The 10,361-nt window shown below is 35.8% G+C and overlaps 1 non-coding gene across 1 annotated transcript; it reads left to right on the top strand.

Annotated features, from left to right (window-relative positions):
- The first annotated feature begins 2,789 nt into the window (after positions 1-2,789).
- On the top strand, positions 2,790-2,893 carry LOC127900113 (small nucleolar RNA R71). The gene has a single exon (XR_008052136.1). It is a non-coding gene; the product is annotated as a small nucleolar RNA R71 (small nucleolar RNA).
- Positions 2,894-10,361: the final 7,468 nt, after the last annotated feature.

Here is a 10,361-nt window from a genome sequence, read left to right as displayed (position 1 = left end):
GACCGAGAACAATACCTTGTTTTACCATAAAATGGCATTTCTCCCAATTTAAGACCAAGTTCTTCTCGATACATCTCTGTAGAACTAGTGTTAGATGATGTAAACATTGATCAAACGAATCACCAAAGACAGAAAAGTCATCCATAAAGACTTCAAGGAATCGTTCAACCATCTCAGAAAAAATGCTCAACATGCATCGTTGAAATGTAGCAGGTGCATTACATAATCCAAATGGCATCCTCCTATATGCAAATGTGCCAAAAGGGCAAGTGAAAGTGGTTTTCTCCTGATCTTTTGGTGCTATGGGGATCTGATTATATCCTGAGTAGCCATCTAGAAAGCAATAAAATTCATGACCTGCTAATATATCAAGCATTTGATCAATAAATGGTAAGGGAAAATGGTCTTTACGTGTGACAGAATTCAACTTTCTGTAATCAATGCATACACGCCATCCTGTAGTCACTCTAGTGGGTATCAATTCATTATCAGCATTCATAACTACTGTGACTCCTAACTTTTTAGGGACAACTTGTACAGGACTGACCCATAAACTATCAGAAATGGGGTAAATGATACCAGCATCTAATAGCTTAAGGACTTCTGTTCTAACAACTTCTTTCATATTAGGATTTAACCGACGTTGCATTTCCCTAGTAGATTTAGCATTTTCATCAAGGTGAATGTAATGCATGCAGTCTACTGGATTTATACCTTTTATGTCTGCTATGGTCCATCCTAATGCTCCTTTGTGCTCTTTTAAAACATCCAACAACTTACCTTTTTGTTCATCATTTAGGGATGATGAGATGTTTACCGGTAGAGTACTTTCTTCTCCCAAAAATGCATATTCCAATGTGTTGGGCAATGGTTTGAGCTCGAGTTTCGGTGGTGATTCAGATGATGGGATGAGTTTCTTTTCTGATGGTGCTAGTTGTTCAACTCTTGACTTCCATTTATTAGTGTCCATGGATGGTGCTGAGTCAAGTAAGGCGTTGACCTTATCGACCGATCTGTCAATATCAAAATCCAAACCAAAGTGAGTTAAACATGTTTGTAAAGGATCATCACTAAAGTTTGAAAGAAAAGTATTATCAATTATTGTTTCAATTAAATCCACATCAACAATTCCATCATCTACACTGTGAGGTTGTTTGGCAATGTTGAAAATGTTTAGCTCCATAGTCATATTGCCGAAGGACAACTGCATATTTCCAGTCCTGCATTGAATGTGAGCATCCGCAGTTGCCAAGAAAGGTCGGCCTAGGATAATGGGAATGTGCTTCCTTGAATCCTGTATAGGTTGAGTGTCAATTACAATGAAATCAACAGGAAAATAAAACTTGTCTACCTGAATAAGCACGTCCTCCACAATACCACGAGGTATTTTCGTGGACTGATCTGCAAGCTGTAACACCACTGGAGTTGGGTGTAATTCTCCAAGTCCAAGTTTCACAAATACAGAATAAGGCAACAAATTTACACTAGCTCCTAAATCCAACAAAGCATTCTCAATTGTGTGGTTTCCTATACTACACGAGATAGTGGGGGAGCCTGGGTCTTTGCATTTTAAAGGAATTTTATGTTGGAGTATAGAACTAACGTTTTCTGTTAAAAATGCCTTCTTTTGAACATGCATGTTTCTCTTTTTAGTACAAAGGTCTTTAAGAAACTTGGCATAAGATGGAACTTGTTTAATAGCATCAAGCAAAGGGATGTTAACACTTACCTGTTTAAAGGTTTCGAGAATCTCACCTGTGGATTTTCCTTTTTTTCCTTTAGCTAACCTCTGAGGAAATGGAGCTTTCGGAACATATTCTCGTGGGTTGGTTTCTTCTCTCTCCTCCGGTGATGAGTCCTCAACATTCACAGGTACAATTTGATTTTCTTTTGTCACCGGCATCTCCACTTTGTTGTTGACTTCTTTTCCTTTTCTCAAGGTCGTGACTGCTTTGACCTCTCCATGCTGCTGTGGTGAACTAGTACTTGCTTCATGTACTCCTTTAGGATTAGGCACTAGTTGACTTTGAAACTTGCCTTTCTCAATAGTCATTGCCAAGGTCTGAACTGAAGAAGCAAGTTGTCCCACTATCTTCTCGAGGCTTGAAACTGATTGGGCTTGTGAATTGAAGCCTGCTCTCAACTCATTTCGTAGTCCATCAATGGTGCGATTCTGTTGCTCAATCGTGGAGTGAGTAAGATTTTTGAAATTCTAGAATGCATCCTCCCATGGTCTGAGTTGAGAGTAGTTCTGGTTCTGATTGTATGGTCTAAATGGGGGCTGAGAGGCTTGAGGATTTTGTGGAATTAGTTGCATTGGTGGAGCTGGAGCTGCTGGTCCATTCTGTTGGAATCCTTGAGACCATGAAAAATTGGGGTGGTCTCTCCATCCAGGGTTATATGTGTTGGAGTATGGGTTGTAATTTGATGGCTTTCTCATTACACCTATGGTATTGGCTTGATCTGAGTATGAGTCATGGTCATGTGGTTCTGTTGATTTCGCAGTTGATAACGATGCTATTTGTCGAGCAAGACCTTCAACCATCTCATTGACTTCTTTGATTCCCGAAGTTGACTCGCCAATTTGAACCTCATTCACTCCTTTAATTCTTCTAGTATTCCGGAGTGATCGACTCCGTTGTTGGGAATTATCCGCTTGTCGCTGAAAGAATTACCAAATCTCTGATGCGCTTTTTGACATTAGCTCTCCTCCACTTGTTGCCATTAGCCATTCTTGCACATTTGGTAGTAATCCCTCCAAAAAGTATTGGCATTGGTGCCATTTCTCGTACCCATGATGTGGACACTTCAAGAGTAGCCCATTAAATCGCTCCCATGTTTCAAAAAATTGCTCATCCTCTCTCTGGGTAAACTCCGAGATTTCCCTGCGAATAGCATTGGTTTTATGCACTGGGAAATATTTATTTAAAAATTTAGTTACCATTTGTTCCCATGATGCAATACTATTAGCAGGCAATGTATTTAACCATGAACGAGCTCTATCTTTTAAAAAAAATGAGAATAATCTGAGTTTAACATCATCATCTGAAAATTTTTCATATTTAAAAGTTTGACAAATGGCATGAAAATCATTCAGATGATTATATGGGTCCTCATTTTCTAGGCCATAAAATGTGGGGAGACAATTTAGCACACTAAGTTTTAATTCAAAGCTCCTAGCAGCTACATTTGGGTATCTTATGCATGATGTGCTCAAATTAGCTAAAGGACTGAAGTAGTCCTTAAATGGTCTCTCCTGTGGTTGCAAATCCATTTTATTTTTAATTTGTTTGTGTGTGCGAAGTGTTTTTTTTAGTTTAAGGTCTATAGGTTCAAGATTAGGTAATAATGACCTACAACCATGCATGCAAAACAAATAAAATGAAAATAAAGATGGGAACAAAACAAATAAAAATAAAGAAGAGAGAGAAATTACGATACTAACCTTATTGTGCTATTACAACTTTACTATAAAAATACACAAAAACAAATACGTGATATAAATTAACTAAAAATAAATTAATAAGATAAACAAAAAAAAATTACAAAGAAAAATAAATTGAAAATTAAATTACAGAATTTTAAAAAAAGAGAGAAAAAAGAAGAAAAACTAACCTTTAAATGTAGATTCACTTTTTTTTCTTTTCTTTTTTTTTAATAAAAAAAATACAAGAAAACAAATAAAAGAAATTATTCACAAAAATTAATTCTATGAATTAAAATTACTTACCTCCCCGGCAACGGCGCCAAAAACTTGTTGTGCAAATTTTAATGTACTCGCAAGCGCACGAATCTATTGTAGTATAGATCAATGGTGACGAGTGTCGATCCCACGAGGAGGTGGATTTTAATTGTGTATAGAATTAATTTTGCAAATGGTTGATTGGATCTGTGGTGGAAATGATTTGGAATATACTAAACTTAAATTAAAATGGCGAGAATAAATTCTAAAATTGGTATTGAAATGACGAGAATAAATTGAAGAGAATTCTATTAAAATGACGTACTTGGGTATCTGGATCCGTATCAACATGCATCATGGGCTAAATAATCCTTATTAATGCCAATTAAATCATGAGGGGGGAATCCACACCTCATGAACCTCGCTCTAATCAATATGGTGCTAAGGGCTTATCGTGCCAAATAATAATAACCTTATACTAGAGAGCCGGTGTAACCAAGGCGGTATCTAGACAAGACTTTTATTATTTGTCGACGAGAAGTCAAAACATCCACAAAAATTAGAGGGGAAGAGAAAATAAATTTACCAAATTAAGCCCTTGACACATGTTGAGACTTCACCTTCAACCCAAGCTTGAAAGAAAATTAGCCACTCATAATTGAACTAGGGGCAAAATGAAAATTTATTAAAATACGAAGAAAATACAAGATGGAGAGGGAATTACAGAAAACATCCAAAAATGGATTCAGAGCTATCAAATTAGGGGGGGGAGGCACCCTTTTTATAGATACATGGAGTAAATCATGGCCATCGGATTAAAAACAGTTTGGACGCTCAGGATTGCGCCACGTCATCAGTCAACAGTCCACGGTTTGACCACGCGGATGAACAGTAACGCGGTTTGGTTGAAAATAATCCTGTGTGATGCATGCACCGTACGTGAGATTTTTCGTCCATTGATATGCTGCCACGTCACCATCAACAGTACATAAGAATTTTAGCCCAACAGGATCGTGACACCTCATCAGTCAATGCCACGTCATCATCCGTCTATATGAATAGTGTCATGAACAGTAACGTATACAGTACCGTACACGTGAATAGTACTGTACATGTGAATAGTATCATTTTTCCTTTTATGCTCCTCCTAAGGTTTTCGACCGTCCTGAGTTCAAAAGTGATGTCTGTTTTGCCGTCTGATTTCTCCTTTATTGTGAAATGACTATAATACCCCTAAAATTTTTTTTTTGTTTTTTAATTTTTTTTAAACGATGAAGATGCGTTTCTAGAGTCACTACACTCCATATTCAGCCATCTTCAACACAAAAAGTTAGCAACAGTTAGTTTCTACAACAAAAAATTAGTAAAAACTTAACCAAAATAATCCTGATATGCTGAGATTTTTCGTACATGAGATTTTTCGTCCACTGATATGCTGCCACGTCACCATCAACAGTACATAAGAATTTTAGCCCAACAGGATCGTGACACCTCATCAGTCAATGCCACGTCATCATCCGTCTATGTGAATAGTGTCATGAACAGTAACGTATACAGTACCGTACACGTGAATAGTACCGTACATGTGAATAGTGTCATTTTTCCTTTTATGCTCCTCCTAAGGTTTTCGACCGTCCTGAGTTCAAAAGTGATGTCCGTTTTACCGTCTGATTTCTCCTTTATTGTGAAATGACTATAATACCCCTAAAATACATAAAATACTTAATTAAAATAAAACACATATAATTAAATCACAAGAAGGTTAAATACATAAAAGTAAGGGTTGTTAGTAAGACTTGAAATGTAAAATGACGGTTTTCTCCTTTATAAATATGCATTTTCTAACACTCAACAAGCAGTACCCCAACATTAGCCATGCCAAATTTTCATGAGACTTTTATTGTGGAAACTGACGCGTCTGGTGAAGGAATTGGGACGATACTACAGCAGCAAGGGAGGCTAATTGCTTACATGAGTCGTGCCTTAAGCACTTTAAAAAAGGCGTGGTCTACTTACAATAAGGAGATGTTAACAATTGTGGAGGCTGTCAGAATGTAGAGACCTTATTTGCTTGGGCATCGGTTCATCATCAAAACCAATCAACAAAGCATTAAATATTTTTTTGAAACAACAAGTAGCTACACCCAAGCAGCATAAATGGATGAGTAAATTGATGGGGTATGATTACGAGATTGTGTACAGGCTAGGGCGTGAGAATAAAGCCGCCGATGCCTTATCCCGACAACCTAACAATCCACTTCTTTATCTCTTGTTTGTGCCACAGATTGCTATTAGGGATGGAATCAAGGAAGCCACTAGTAGTGATAAATATATGCACACTATATTGACGGTAGCTCAAAACCAAACTTCGGGGCCATAGACGGTTCGTGATGGGCTGTTATTCTTTAAGGAAAGAGTGGTGGTTCCACGTGCTTTACGTAAGTCACTTCTATTTGAGGCTCACGACACTAAAATTTGTGGTCATTTGGGAGTCCTGCGAATCTACAAGTGCCTTTCACAGCAGTTTTTTTTGCCAGCAACATTTCAAGCAGTACGAGACTATATGAGTAAATGCGAAGTCTGTGAAAGAGTGAAGATTGACACTCTCAAGCCCGCTGGTCATCTACAGCCACTACCCATACAATGCCAAGTTTGGGATGATATCTCAATGGATTTTGTCGAAGGCTTACCATCTTCACAAGGCAAGGATACTAGATTGGTCGTGGTGGATCAACTAAGTAAGTTTGCTCATTTTATTTCTTTCACTCACCCTTTTTCTGCCAAGACAGTGGCCGAGAAATTCTTTGAACATGTGATGAAGTTACATGACATGCCTAAAAGTATAATTAGAGATAGCGACCCAATTTTCATCAGTAAATTTTGGCATGAATTTTTTAATTTGTTCGGCACCAAATAAAAAATTAGTTCTGTCAACCATCTGCAGACGGAGCCAAACCAAGGTAATTAATCGTTGCCTCGAATAATATTTGAGGTGTTTTGTGCATCAGTAGCTGAAGAAGTGGCACTCATTTTTACCATGGGCTGAGTTTTGGTATAACACTACATTCTATGTTTCTACAGGCATGACACCATTCCAAGCTCTCTACGGTAGACCACCCCCGACTGTACCTTTCTATCATGTTGGGTCATCTCTTGTGAATGAAGTGGACCAGGTATTGCTTACCCAAGATGACTTGCTGCGCCAGTTGAAGCATAATTTGTTCATGGCAGCAAATCAAATGAAGTAGGTGGCTGACAAGGGACGTCGCGATGTGGAATTTCAAAGTGGTGATTTGGTGTTTTTAAAGTCACAGCCTTATAGACAATCCTCGGTGTTCAAGCGGGCTCATAAAAAATTAGCATGCACGTATTTCGGGCCTTATAAAATTGTACGCAAAATTGGCCCAGATGCTTATGAACTTCAGTTGCCTGAAAGCTTTCACATTCATCCAGTGTTTCATGATTCATTATTGAAGAAAGCTATCGGAGATTTCAGTAGCAGTACTGACTTACCCTTAATTGATGATAAATGCCTGATAGTCATGGAACCTTTTGCTATTCTTGATACCCATTGGTTGAGAAAAGGTGGCAGTGGTTGAACAACAATTAGTTCAATGGAAGAGGTTGCCAGTTGAAGATGCAACATGGGAAAATACAGAAGTTTTGCAATGTCAATTTCCTCACATGACCCTTGAGGACAAGGGTGCTCTCCGTGGAGGGCATAATGATAAGGATCAATCACTGGAGCCACGCAAGTCCAACAAAGGGCATAAGCCAAATCCCAAGTACATGCGTGAAGACTTGAGCTTTGTCCTTGCATGGTTCATGCATGCATGATTTCATGTGAGAATAATGAATCAAAGTTGTTAGAGCAAGAATTAAGGAATTTGACATTTTTCAACGATCGTGCAAGGATTGTGGATGAGATCAAATCCATAGTAGTTGTTGTTTAGCTTTGTGTTTCACAAAAGTAGCAAGGGTGTTATTTCAATTTATGTATTTTGATTGCAGCCGTGATTGTGAGTTAAGTTTGTTATGTTTAGTATTATAAATAAAGGCTCCAGCATAATAAAAGACTATGCAATCAATTAAATCAGTTCATCTAGGTCTTTTTCTCGCCATAAGCAAAAAAACTCTTGTGATTGTTAGCTAACTTTGGTTGGGACCTATCACAAATTTAAAGTTATTGATTTGATATAATCTGTATTATCTATTTATTTCAAATTATTGGTCGATTGTGTGTATAGTATTGATGTACAACAGAAAAAAAAAAATTCACAGCACTTGTAATCGAGTTTTCTTGGGAAATGGGTTGCTGATACCCTCTATGATGGGCGTTATTTATATACATATTTTACCCTTAATTATTTAATTGTTAGTTATTTTATTTGTTATTTTTAATTAATTGAATTATTTTGTTGAAGAGAGAATTAATTGGAGATTATGGATAAAAACGGCATGAAAAAGTTCAAATTTGGAAAAGAATAAAGATTAAATTGGAAGACAAAAATATAGCCAAATGAAACCGAGTAGAAGAAATCAAAACAATTAATCCAATTGAGAAATATTAAATAATTATAAGATTTACTTTTGCCAATTGGAGTGCACGTGCAAAGGGCTTTCAATTTCTGAAGTGGAAAATAATCGATGGCTGATGGTGGCCAGCACATGGAGGATTAAAGGAAGATTAATTGGGCTTTGCATAAGTGGGCCGATTGTTAGCTTATGTGAGGCCGTTTATTTGCAATCAAAATTTGACAAGGAGTTTGAAACAAGACCTATAGATTTTGGTGTCTACTTTGAGGGAAATGATAACGGGAAAAGGCGTAAAGTGGTACTAGATCCTCTGGTAAATACGCCTTAAGTATCTCAAGACAGAGGAGATGGGTGGATGGTGATTGAGATGGGTGAGTTCTTTAATGAAACTGGAGAAGATAGAACGGTTGTTTTGATCGCTCCAGGTCCAGTATCATTATCCAAGGAATTGAGCTCAGACCTAAAAATGGTAGATAAATGCAACTTTTCACTTCTTTAAGACACAACTATGTTGTGATACGCATGCTGATTTTAGATGTGTTCGAGCTCTTTAGTTACAGATAGCATACTATTTTATTAGACCAAATTGTTTTTGATGATATTGCTTGTAAGTCATAACTTTTTCTTGGAAATCATTTCTAATTTGAAGTAGTATTTTGGCATAACTAAAATAAGAGCACATCCAACATATTTAATTAATTACATCTTTATTTGATATAATTTTTCAAATAGAACTAATTTAAATAGTATTTTTGTTAGTAGATATTTTACTAGTAATGCATTTTATTAAAAAATTTAACTGTTTAGTTGACAACGAGAACTTTTATTAAAAATTATAAAATTATTTTAATAGACAAGTTTTTTAAGATTATATTATAATAGAAATAAAATAAGATTATCATATATATGTAAATGATGTTTTAGACATTTTAATCATTTAAAAAATCTTTTCAACCTCCATTTTCAAAAACCCAAATTTTGAGTTTTTGTTAATAGAGAAAAAATAGTTGATTTAACCTTCAAAAACTCCACTTAAAAACAATCAAATAATAACAAAAAAATTTTGAAAAGAACTTATAGGATTAAATAAGTACTTAGACTCATTAGATATATTGTTAATAGAGAAAAAATAGTTCAGACATATCTCTTTGTAAATATGTCACATAGATTTCTTGATCAGTTTTGAAAGCTGTTGGATTTTTACACTACTATTTATGTATTTTTGTGTTTGCATTTAAGATGGTATTAAAAAAATATTTTTCAGAATTTAGGAATCAATTCAAAATTTTGAATTGCTTTCTCACTAGTTTTAATTTCCACAACTAATTTAAAAAAAACTAAAAAAATTGTTTGAGCTAAATATCCACAAACTGTTTGTAAATTCACAATTTATAGAATTATATTATATATAATATTAAATTGTAATACTAGTTATAGTATTTCTGTTCGGGACAATATCTCACATTAGCTAAGAATGAATCTTAGGTTAAGGTTTAAGTAACTCTCAACTTTTAAGTTAGATTTTAAGTATAAATAAGGTCCATGAACTTTTATGTTGTATCAGAACCAAACTCTCATGTACAGATAGGCTCATACTATCTCATTACATGATAAGGACTAGATAAAAATATTAACATGCACGTGACAGGTGTTAGAGACAATATCCCACCTCCACTAAGAATATCCCACCACCTCGAGTGATAATGAATCTTGAGTTAGATATATAACCAACCTCGACGCAGCAAGTGAAGCTTTTTACTAAAAGAGAAAAAATAAAATTACATTTATATAAGGAGGGCATAATGGATCTTTTCCCTCGAATCAAACTAAAAAATAAGAAAAGCCAACTAGCACTGAACATAAATTATAAAGAATAACTGCTAGCCGGATATGATACATCCTAAATCAAGCCAGCAAATCCATCAACTGCCACTTCCCTGTTAGGAAATTCGTGGGTGAAGCAGACACGCAACTAAAATAAAATTGGAAGAAAATAAAGAACAAGCACAAAAAGAGGACACCAGAAATTATGTGGTTCGACTTTTAGCCTACGTCCACGGGCGAAGACAGAAGGAAATATTTTACTAGTGAAAAGGAGTTACAAGTACTGTAGTATTTTAACTCACTTCCGAAAATCCCAATA

This window comes from Citrus sinensis, chromosome 9, assembly GCF_022201045.2.
Source record: "Citrus sinensis cultivar Valencia sweet orange chromosome 9, DVS_A1.0, whole genome shotgun sequence".
Classification (NCBI taxonomy): Eukaryota; Viridiplantae; Streptophyta; class Magnoliopsida; order Sapindales; family Rutaceae; genus Citrus; species Citrus sinensis.
The sequence above is the reverse complement of the archived record's forward strand: the minus strand, read 5'-3'. Positions and strand labels throughout refer to the sequence as shown.